Here is a 12,265-nt window from a genome sequence, read left to right on the forward strand (position 1 = left end):
CAGCAAGTTCAATTAGAGAAAAATAACCTGTATAGACACTGCATGCAAAGTAGAATGCCAGGGTGACAAAAAGCTGAACAGGCAAGGTCTCTCACAGCAGAGCTTAGTAGCATACAACTCCTGCATACATATCATTTTAATTAGGTATGAGTTAGGTGACAACATATTAGATTTGATTATTTCCTTTCTAAAAGGAGTTTCATGATAATATCCATGTGCACATTTGTATCACATGATCAAAAACAAAGATTTATTCTACAGTTTACCAGTATTAGTTCATAGAAAATAGCAATATCACAACTATTTTCACCTTGTGGAGAAAAAAAAAAACTAGCCAGTCCACAGCCTTCATTCAAATGTACCCTGTTATATAATTTTTGTGCTTCACACATGAATCAATTATATTTTTCTTGCATATCAATGATTCTCCCTTAAGGCTTACTCTTGCAGGGTCACAGTGGATGTTTTGCTAGAAAAAGGAATGTGTATTTCAACAAACTACCCATCCTAGCCTTTAAACAAGTACCGGACCTCACTAACCTCATCACCAGAAGCAAACTCCCTATGACCCAAACCACACTGAATGGATCCAGACCTTGCCAGGACAACAAATGCAAAACCTGACAACACATCTCCACCACCCCCACAATTACTATACCCCACAACAGAGCCATCAGCATTCCTGGATCTTACACCTGCACCTACAGAAATTAATGTATCTCATACAGTGCACTAAAAGCCCTGATGAAAAATATGCAGGAGAAACCAAATAATATCTGCATACCAGAATGACACACACCAAAAATCTATCAAAGACAAGAATACCCAGCTACCTGTGGGGGCACATTTCTCACAGGACAATCACTCTCTCTCCAATCTCTGAGTTCCAATCCTCAAAGGGAACTTACAAAACACTTTCCATAGATGAGCCTATGAACTTCACTTCATAAATCTACTGTATACAAAAAAATCATGGACTCAATATAGACACTGGTTTTATGACACATTACAACCTGCCTAACATCTGATTATCCAGGTACCTGTCTGACCTGACCCCTTGCATTCTTCTTCCCTACCCCCTTTTCTCCCCTCCCCTACTTTTTTGCCCTCTGTCTCCCTGATTTCCTACTATTTCCTTCTTAATTGAGAGCCTCTTTCTTACCTTGTATCATTACCACCATAGTGTTTCCCTTTGGCCTTTTTCCCCCTGCTTTCTTCCCCCTTCCTCCCCTGCTTTACTTTTTACCTATTTATATTTTCACTACATCCTCTCACACTTGTCACATTGCTGTTTTCCTAATCTCCAACTATTTCCTTTTTCACTGAATGCCTCTTTTCTACCTTATATTCTATCACTGTAATGTCTCCCTTCAGCCTTTTCCCCTGCTTTTTACCCCTCCCCTCTCTACTTTACCTCTCTGCTTTACCTTCTGTCTTTCTAATTTCTACCTATTTACATAATCACTGACATCCTGCCACACTTTTAGCTTCCCTCGTTTCTTGGAGTCTCGGAAGAGTAGAGACTCCCTACGCCTGAAGAAGGGTGACTGTGCCCGAAAGCTTGCCAAGAACATTTTTCCAGCTACTCAGCTGGTCTAATAAGACATATATCACATCTACCCAAAGAACCTTGTCTGCCTATTTCAAAGTAGTTTTAATAGCCCATCTTAAACAGCAACAGGATAGTAGGTACCTGTCAACTGAAATACGGAGTTTGCTAACAGTCCAGTTGTAAAGCAAGGGAAGTGTGTGTAAAATATCAGTTGGAATGTATAAAAATGCTAGAACACAGCAAGACGTTTGCAAGGCATGGTGGTGTAGGAATAATAATATAGCTGAAGAAGGGAACACGTTAAGATATCCAAATTCTGTATGCCACTGTCCATTTGACGACAGTAGACAATACATTAATTGGACAAGCTATGGAATGCACAGCTCATCTAGATTTTTGCTTTTTCTATTGTTCTTTCCATTCAGTATGGTTATGGATTTGAAATAAATTCTTGATAAAAAGATCTACTTATCCTTCCTTCTACTTTAGAGTTAGGGCAGGAACTATATGAAGTGATCCCACTGCCCTAGTGATTTCTCAGTCTGACTCTGGCAGGATTTAACATTTCCTCTTCCTCTTTGCATCTCTTAGAATTCATATATTATTATCTGGTACTCCTGGGGCTATCTGCATGATCTGGTTGCTTGGAAACCACTTTGTAGTGGGTATCTAGGAGTTACAAAGGCCAGTTTTCTTAACCCAATTTTTATTCTCTCAGCTTCTTTTATACTATGTAACCAGGCTACAAACTAGGAGTAAATTATTTTACTCTCCCTTAATTTTTCTTTAACACTGTATTTAGTAAGCCTGTGCAAAGCAGCTAGTATTCATTTCAGATTTGGATTTGGCTGATTCGGGGGACAGAGGTTCGATTCGGTGACTCGAATCCCTGTCCCAATTCAATGCAGCTGAATCTAATTCAAAGATTTGGCTACTGCCAAATCTCTGAATCAACCAGGCCAAGGCCCATCCCTCGCCCCTCTCCCAGCCTGGCAACAGCTGCCCCAGCTCCCAGCACTTGTTAAAAAAAAGCCCTGACTCAGCGGGTGCTGCTGGGCAGGGAACAATCCCTGCTGCCCCACTGCCCCATGCTGCATGGGGGGCACTGCATGAGCCCCCTGACATCTCCCTTGCTCTCTCAGCCCCCCCCACAGGTGCCCCACCTGGGCCAGCTCGTGCCCTTTAAGAAAAAAAACTCTGACCCCCCCCTAAACTCACCACTCCTCCCAGCGGGTGAGGGGGATCCTTGCTGCCCCCACTGCCCTGTGCCACATGGCAGGCTCTTCACAAGCCTCTGCAGCCCTGAGGCTGCACCAGGAGCGGTGAGTCCTGGGGCTGTTCTTGGTTTTTTTTTCTCAAAAGGCCAGAGCTGTCCTGGGCAGGGCACCCATGGGGGGGGCTGGGGAAGTGGGGGAGGTCATGCAGAGCCCCCCATGCAGTGTTGAGCAGTGTGGGGCAGCCGGGAATAACCCCCTTGCCCAGCAGCACCTGGTGAGCACTGGGTCTTGTTTTAAAGAACTGGGAGCTGGGGTGGGCAGGGGTAGCCATGGCGGGGCTGAAGGAGTGGGAGGGTGGGGGAGCCTGGCAGGGGTCCCCCCATGGTCCCCTCCCCCAGCCCCACTTTTCCCAGCCCCTAGTACTTACCAGCTGGGAGTTGGCTGAAGCTCCCTGCTGCAGCCACTAGGGACTGCCCAAATCATCAAAGCTCTCCAAATCTTTTCCAAATCTCCAAAGATTTGGAGAGCTTTGAATTGATTCAGACCCTTAAATTGGTCCCGATTTGATTCGGATTCAGAGATTTGGCCACCAAATCAGGTTGAATCTCCTCCAAATCGAATCCCCGCCCAAAGCTTCACACAGCCCTAATATTTAGCTAGCTGGTTCGCTTCTACTGGCAGAGGTATCATATCCACCATGTGCCTTTTTTTTTTTCTTGCTTGTCACAGTAATGGCGCTATTATTATATCCTGTAGGGTTGCACTCCCAGTGTATTTTATACATATGACTAGATTGCGCTGTGAAGCCAAATCCTGGAGATAGGTTGTACTTGGGGATAACCAGTGTGAAGCCATGAAGACATGGTACCTTACCCTGGCAAAAATGCCTTTGATAATAATAGGGGAAACATAGGTTAGAATATTCTTTGCATTTTGATGAATGGCACAGTACATACACTTCCATTCTCTTTAGTAGTTAAGGAGATAAACTACCACAGCTTGGCTTTAAGGAGGGCAAGGAATGAAACAGCAGCCACTGTGTGTGCAGATGTAAAATGAGGGAAAGAAGTAGACTTCTTGTGCTCGCTCAGAAGGACTGGTCATAAGCAGTAGTTTAGGTGTGCTTTGAACTAGTTGTTGTACTCAGCAGTTATTTCAGAGGATTGAGAGGCTCAAGATGCATCACACTACACCCTAGAAAATTCACCCTTCTAAGGAACTGCCATGTCTTTGGGATTATGTCTTTGAAGTAAAAAACCAAACATTTCCTAGAATTTGCATAGAATAGAAGATTCCTAATGTCTGGGTTTCTTTTGTACTCCTCCCCGCTCACAGAAAATGTTATAGAAATTCTCTCAACCTTATAAAGTCTTGGAAGAGCCACATAAAAGGTATACAAACTGATTGCACATTTGGTAGCAGAGGGTAAATTTGGTTCTCAAGGGAAATTATTCTAGTAGTGTAGGAGGCATTTCACATATTAAGAAAATCTGTTGGGGGCATTCAGCTGAAAACTAATGTAACCTGGGTGTCACCCAAATGACGCCCCACCCCCCTAAAAAGAAGGGGAAGGCCAGCAGGGCACACATGCTGGGAAGTAAACTGCAATCACTCACTGTTCCCTCCCACTTATTATGTCTCAATAGAGGAGGGACAGAAAGCAATGTCTTAACGAGGTACAAAATCTAATATAGATATATATAGTGAACTAAAGTGAGTATTATAGGTTATAACTATAACTATGTACACACACAAATACAAATGGTAAGCATAATGGTCCCAAGTGATATAAACAGATAAATAGAACAATAAATGGCACTCTAAAATACAAGGCATACAGTTAATAAACCCTCCAAAATGCACAGTGTATATCAAACAATCAATAACACTCCAAAATATAAGACGCAAGAGTTCTCTAGTGGTTCCCCTCTGTGAGCAGGTTGGGCAATTTCAGATACATCTCCTCTGTACTTGCCTGCCACAACTTGGATAAAGAAGAAAAGGAGGGAAATCAGTATTCTTTTGATGTTCAAGATTAATAACTGCCACCTGGATGTTATATGCTCAAAGGGTTTGGTTTAGTCTCTGTATTTTCATAGGTATTACAGCATCTGTCACCTCACCAATTACTTCATTGGTGAGGAGTGCACAGGTTATGGATTCAAAAGTTTCCAATGCTCCTTCAATTGGTTACTTTACCTACTTGTTGCCACTAATTACCTCATTAGCAGTATGTGCTCACCGTGCTTCTCTATTCTTTATAAGTGTCCTGAGCTGGGAGTGGCCTTGGCCGCTTCCCTGCTGTCGGTGCCAACACTTAGGGCACTGAAACAGTCCCAACCATCTCAGGGGTTGGTGCTTGCTTCCCCCTGCCTGTGTCTCAGCCCAAGACACCTTCTTCACTCTGGGATTCCCCTTCCTGCCACCAAGCCACGTCACAGAGCCTTGGCTCTTTTCCAGACTCACCGGAACAGCTGCAATCTACCAGTAAGGGACCAGTTTTGTGTCTGACCTGCCATCTTCCGGAGTCCCTCGGTCTCAGTGTCCTCTTAGGTCACAGGTCCAGCTTCTGGCATCTTCTCCACTGTGACCGTGATTGTTCCTTGTCCATTCTCTGGTGCCCAAAGGCAACAAGTCTTTCCTGCCACCAGCTTTTATGCTGGTTTTGGCAGGCTAACCACCTGCTCCCCTTTGAGGTGCGTGAGTCCCTCCACTTGGAAGGGTTCATCCTCAGGTCAACCCTGCCCAATTTTTCCTAAGTAACAGGGCTCCTGCCTGAGCCCCTCTTACACCCTTCTCTAGGGGATCTCTTCCTCCTGCGTCTTTATTGAGCCTATCTTCCCCAAGTGTCACTCCACAGTGGGAGACCCATTTCCCCAGTGACACACGTGTCCTTAGGAGCCAGGTGGGGCAGTGTTCATAAGCTCCCTGGCCTGATGTTTCTTCAAGGGAGAGCTCAGTTTCAGACCTCAGGGGAGTGGCATGACTTGCTCATGCATCCCAGGGGTTCAATCCTTCTCAGAGGGAGTTGTGGGTCTGGGGTGCCTTGTGCATACCCAGGGCTGTGCCGCTTTGAATGCTGCTCCCCATGATCAGGAACCACTCCTTTCCTGGGGCCCTTGTTTATCCACTGCAGGGAATGGGTCCCAGACTGCCAGCCCCTCCATCTCTTGGGCCTTATGCCCTGCAATGACTCACCCTGCAGTAGCACTGACTCCTGAGCCTGGCCTCATGCTGGGGGTTGGAGTCCTGAGTCGCCTTGCTGTGGCTCCCAGGGTCCTGATCCCTCATGGACCCTCCATGCAGCATCATCTACACTGCAGCCTGGCCTTGTGCTGGGATTGGAGACCCGAGTCACCCCGCTGTGGCTCCTAGGGTTCTGATACCTGGCAGACCCTCTGTGCATCATTGCCTGCATCACCGACCACTTCCATCCAATGGCAGAATCTTTTGGGCTCTTCTGAGCAGCTGGATATGTCTGCCGGGCAGCTCTCCCAGCTCTTCTTGGCCCTAGGACCCTTCCTTCTTTTTTGTCTGTTGCCAACTCAGACTCCCCCACATGCTCAGCATGTAGCTACTTATATCCCCTTCTCGGCTCCACCTCCAGATCGAAAATGAACCAATTAGGGGGGCTGCAACTGTAGTTCCTAATTAAGTCCGCTCCTGCCCCCACTTCGGAGTAGAGAAGGAGTGGACTCTCCTCCTGGCTCTTCCCCTGCCTATCTCTGATTGGTGGGTTTTGCCCCACCAATCACATCTGTGGTCTTCTAAGCCTGGAGAGCCGAACAAAGCCCTGCAAGCCTGCCACACTAACATGTATTGACAGTCCTGGGGGAAAGTGTGAAAACACTGGACACATATGCCTAAGTAGGGTCAATACCATAAACTTCCCTCCTTCCTTCCCCACATCTAAACAAGCACCAAGAAATATGCTCAAATATTTTCCTGGTAGATATTTTGCTCCTTTTTAAAAAGACAAGACACAACCTGAGGCTTCAAGAAGACTCTAAGTTCAAAGTTCACCTAACAATCCAAGTTTGGAGAATTAGGCTTCTGCACAGATGCTAGAAGCATGCCTGAGGTCTACAGTGCAACTAAAGAGACACTGCCCCTGCCCAAAGGAGTTAATAGCCTGAGGTTCAAACAAGAAGGAGCAAGCAAGAGAAACTGATGATAGAAATGAAGACAAGTGTTATACACCTAAATCATCAAATGACCTTGGGTACATACAGATGTTACACTTAGATCAACCTAACTCTAGTCAGGTCTGACTGCCAATCTGTACATATATTCAGGGAGTTTAGATTAGGCAGAAAATGGCCAGCCCATTCTTACTTGGATTACCTAAGAAGGTGCATTAGGTGTATCGGGCTAACCTGTGCCTGATATAATGTAATATCTGTGCATATTTGGAGTGCAACCCCAGGCTGAGCTTCTAGCTCTAGCCCCAGGGCTACGATTTTTTCCCACCTCCTCCCAGTATTTTTAGCCCTCTGACCTCTTTTCACCTCTAGACAGAGGACCTCCCTCTAGACCCACCAACCCCTTCCACCCCTCACCCACAGTCCCACCAACCCCCCACCCCGATCCTGCCAAAATCCCTCCCAAACCAACCTCATCCTGCCTTCTCATCCCCACATTCAAACTTACTTATGTTCCTAGTGTTGTTCCTGGCACTAGTGCATGTGTGCACAGGCAGGAACCCAATCTATGATCACACAGTTTATAGTATGTTGCATGATTGTAGATTGGGTCCCGCAAATATGTACATGTCCCTTATTTTTAATTTTTATTAAAGCTTCAATGAGTTGGTAAATGAACATGTATTTGGAATACATATTGGAATACATATTGTCAACTTTTGCTAAGCTGGGTGCCTACAGCTTGCTCCCCTTATTTTGCCCCTTTCTATTTTAAAGACATCCTAAATGCTGTACTCCAGGGTGCCCCATATTGGTGGTAAAATAAGAGCATCTCATTCTTTATCCCCTTCATTCACCTGTAAACACCTGACTGTACAAATTGAACTGCAAGTTGCATACACTGTGTGCACATAGTCATCTAACACAATCTGTACGCTCAGTTTCAGAAGAAAAGAAGTGCCATGCTAGGTCAGACGAACGGCCATACAAATCTAGCACCCTTACTTCAACCATGGGAAACAGGAGAGTATATGTACAGGGCATGTCTAATAATCATAGCCTGGATCATTTTTCTACACCTGCAGAACACTGCAACTTCAAAAAAAAAAGTTTATTCCAGCAAGACAATTAAAAACAGATAAACATTTCTTCACACATATCGATGTTTGAGTTCAAAAACCATACATATTTAGCAAATTTCTTCAATATAAGTACCAAGTGATTAAAAGATGCATTATTTAAAATCATACAGATACTGCTGTTTTTTTGAGAACATTACTAATGATTATTTCAGAATGTTTGTATGATTAGCTATAAAAAAACAAACAAACTATAGCTACACCGAATGGCAACTGTGTTAACTGCTCCTTTTTGGAAGGAAGTCGCTGACATTTTCTTACCAACAGCAGAACAACCAAGGTCAAACATGCATTTAAGTGATTTCTACAGCTCCTTTTTAATTAAGATGAATTCATTATTAAATGGTCCCATTGTGTGTTATTTTTCCCTTTTAACCAATTGGCTCTTCATTGAAATTTAATCTTTCGATGCACAGGAGTGTTTCTTTGGATTGGTTTATTAATCCAATGGTGTAACAAGGCCAGCACAAAAGAATCTTGGCAAGCCAGAACACTTTCCTGTTTACTGCCACCTTGGACTTCAGGCTTTCATCTCACTATGGTCACAAGAGTAACCTTTACTTTATGAACTGAATGCAAACAGATGTAATTTATTCTCTTGAGCCCCAGAAATAAGAGCTTCAAATAAGGCGTCCCAGCTTAGCCAAGTACAGTATTTACTAAGCTGCAGACTTATTCATTGTTTTTTAACAGGACATTTAAAATAAATAAATAAAACTCACTTAAAGTTTTCGTCTTTGGAAAAGTATTAATTTTAATGACAACACTTTTGAGAGTTTCCCTGCTCAAACAAGGTGTGACAGAAAGGACAACACTATCCTTTTGCAGTTCTGCAAAATCTACTATAATTGACAATACACTTGTGATGTCATAAGTTATGGAGCCTGGGCAAGTAGGTCTAACACCAGCTATCACCAGGCTTTGTATCCACAAACATCTGAAGTCTCTTGCAAAATACCCAATGTCATTTTCATTATTATGGATGGAGATACAGGAAGGGTGTATGACTTGTCCAAGGTCACCCAACAACTGGTGACAGAGTCAGGAATCAAACATACATCCCCAAAAGCATAGTGCATTTTCCACAAGGCTGCACTTCCACATCCTTTGAGTCTTATAAAAAGGATTTGTCCATGAAGGTTTTGCTACATTGTGTCCTCCTGGGGAGCACTTACAAAAATCTGTATACATTACCAGCAATAATTCCTAGTTGTCATAACTCTAGAACTGTTTTTTCTTGAGGTACGCTACCTTGTACATATGCAGTGCAGCAAAAGACGAAATAAACTTCCTCCCAGCTTCTGGAAACAGGAATCTGAATCTCTAGGCAAGAACTGAGAAATAGGAAAGTAGAAAGGAATTGGATCTACTACAGGTATCTTTGTGACAAAGTGAATATTTCACTCCATTTTTATGTTTGTTACACATATGATGGGTGGACTAAGTTCTCACCTAAAGGAATGCAACAGAATTTCATTTTCCAGTTAGGAATAGACCTCATTTTTTCAGTGAGCACAGATAAAACAAAGAGCGAAGGAGAGTTTTACAGAACTCTACTCCTTTAAAGTACTGCCAGCTTTGTTTTTGCTTCTTTATATCATCTGAAAAAAATAAAATGCTCAAATATCCTCTTTTGGGGGGTAATGAACTTTGTCATAATGCTATCAAATGATATAAAGAAGCAAAAAGTTGACAGACCTGTCAGGAGTAGAGGAGTAGAAGGAGTAGAGATCTGCAAAACTCACCCTTGCTCTTGGCCTTAGCTGTGCTCCCTGAAAAACTAGTGTCTATTTCTAACTGGAAAATGAAGTTCTGTTGTACTCCCCAAGGGAAAAAGTTAATCCACCAATCATACAGACCATGAGCATGAACACAAACATGATCCCAAAGCAACCACAATTATGGTGACCACTCATCCCTAACTTGGTGGGACTGTCCCAGAATGGGAACCTCAAGTCCTGGTCCAGGCTGTATGACTCTGGGGCAGCATTTGTCTTGGATTTGCAGTTTCATGCAGGGATCTTCAGGAAGCAACAGGTATCACTTTGTAGGCTGGCAGCATTCCAGTAAGTCTATGGGGAGGAGGGGGCAAACTGGGGGTGGAGGGGCAAATCAAGGCCCTCATGGTGAGGGAGAGACTGGGGCAGAGGCTGGGGATGCTTCCCAGCAAGAGTGGTGCCTGGGTCCAGAGCTTGGAGCAGGCTGGAACCATGGGTGGCTCATCTAGGAGGTAAGGAGCATGGGGGGGGGGCATGTGCCCCACCCCCCCAATTTATATGCAGGGTGGGGCAGATGCAGGGGTCACTTGCTGGTCATGCTGACATGGCAAGGTGCTCCCTGCCTGCCTGGCAGCAGTGGGGACAGCGGCAGCATGGAGTTGTGCCCTGTGCTATTGCCAGGGAGGCAGGGGTTCACAACTGCTGTTGGGCTTCCAGGAGAAAGGCAGCAGGGCAGGGAGCCCTGAACCCACAGAAAGCAGCTGGCATCTGTCCCCACTCGATTTGGCTCTGGAGGCTGGGGGGGAGGTGGGCCTGTTATAAACTTTCCATTTTGAAAAGGTGGTCACCCCTAACCATGATATGCAATGACTGCTTTCTAAACTAGAAAAAAAAAAAACTACATGGAAGTGAATTTTGAGATTAAAAAGGAATGTTCTACATGGAACACAGGACTTCAAAATGCTTGCTTGAGCAGCTTGGACTGTAACTATCAGAGGCCACCTGATAGCTTAAGCAGACCCCTGAACTATAGTGAGGTGTATATTATGGGCAGAAAGACCATAAATGAAGGCAAAAGAAGAAGAGGCCACAAAGAAAACAGTAAAATAGAGCAAATGCTTTGAAAAGTGAAGTTAAGTGAAATTAAGGTCTCTGTTCCCTTTTCAGAAGACTAGCCATTAGATAAAATGGAGAATACCCACGAAAAGATGATGGATAGGTGCTCTGAAGAGCAGAGAGTCTTCTTGGAAGTGTAAAAGACAACCAGTTACCATGACTGTATATACAGCTGTTTGAATATCTGTTTTCCTCCCAACACAAATTTTATATGAGTTGAACAGAGCATTTATTTCTACCCAAAACAAAACAAACAAAAAAAACAATGGTTAGGACATTCACTTGAGATGCAAGTAGGCTCAAATTCCCTCCGTCCAGTTTGGAGCATGGACTTAGATGTGGGTTTCAAAGCTCTCAGGAGAATGCCAAATCACTAAAGTATTTGGTTTATTTGAGGGAGGGGAAGGACCCTTTCTCAATCTCTTCTGTTGAGGCTGTTGCAGTAAATATTTATTGGAACAGAGACCAGAACACAGATATACATCTTTATACTTTGTATAAATAATTAAAATTCATGAAGCCCAAAGATATCCACCCTATAGCCCTTGTTATAAAGTGCTAGTACTAGCAGAGCTGCCTGCCTGTTATTTCTACTTGGGGTTGGGGAAAATAGAATTAGAGGAGGGGGTAGGTAGGAGATGAAGAAATTGCAGGGAATTACATATCTGGTGCCTGAACATTAAAAGCAGGTTATGCTAGAGTAAGTTCTCTTTGAATAGTCCAGAAACATCCCATGAGTGCCTGCCCTAGGCAAATGAAAGCCTCCTTGGCACCTGGCCCAGACTAGGCCTGAGCAACAAGAAAGAATCTGCACTGAATTGCCTGGGGAAACTTTCTAAGAGGAATGGGAAATGAGATCCTTAGATAAGCAGCATATATAGTCTAACAAGCAGATCTAGAAGAATGTACCCACAGAATGGATACAGACACCAGCAGAGAATGCACAGAGTAGGCCAGTTAGTCTTACCTTGATTCTAGGCAAGCTGTTTGAGAAAATTATGCTGGCACACATCCATGAGGGGCCAGCTGGGGACTGCATGCTTAGGGGCAATGAACACGGGTTCATTAGTGGTAGGTCCTGTCAGACCAACCTGGTGGCCTTCTATGATCAGATTACCAGATCATCAGATACAGGGGTAGCAGTGGGCATAGTCTTCCTGGACTTCCAGAAGGCTTTCGACACTGTCTCTCACCCCGTTCTCATTAAGAAACTGGGGGACTGTGGTGTCGATGCCTACACAGTTAATTGGGTCACCAACTGGCTGGAGAGCTGCACCCAGAGGGTGATAGTGGATGGGTCCTTCTCAACCTGGAGGGACGTGGGCAGTGGGGTTCCCCAGGGCTCGGTCCTCGGGCCCGCACTGTTCAACATCTTCATCAG

The sequence above is a fragment of the Crocodylus porosus genome, unplaced genomic scaffold (genome assembly GCF_001723895.1).
Source record: "Crocodylus porosus isolate Cpor-Errol unplaced genomic scaffold, CroPor_comp1, whole genome shotgun sequence".
Lineage (NCBI taxonomy): Eukaryota > Metazoa > Chordata > Crocodylia > Crocodylidae > Crocodylus > Crocodylus porosus.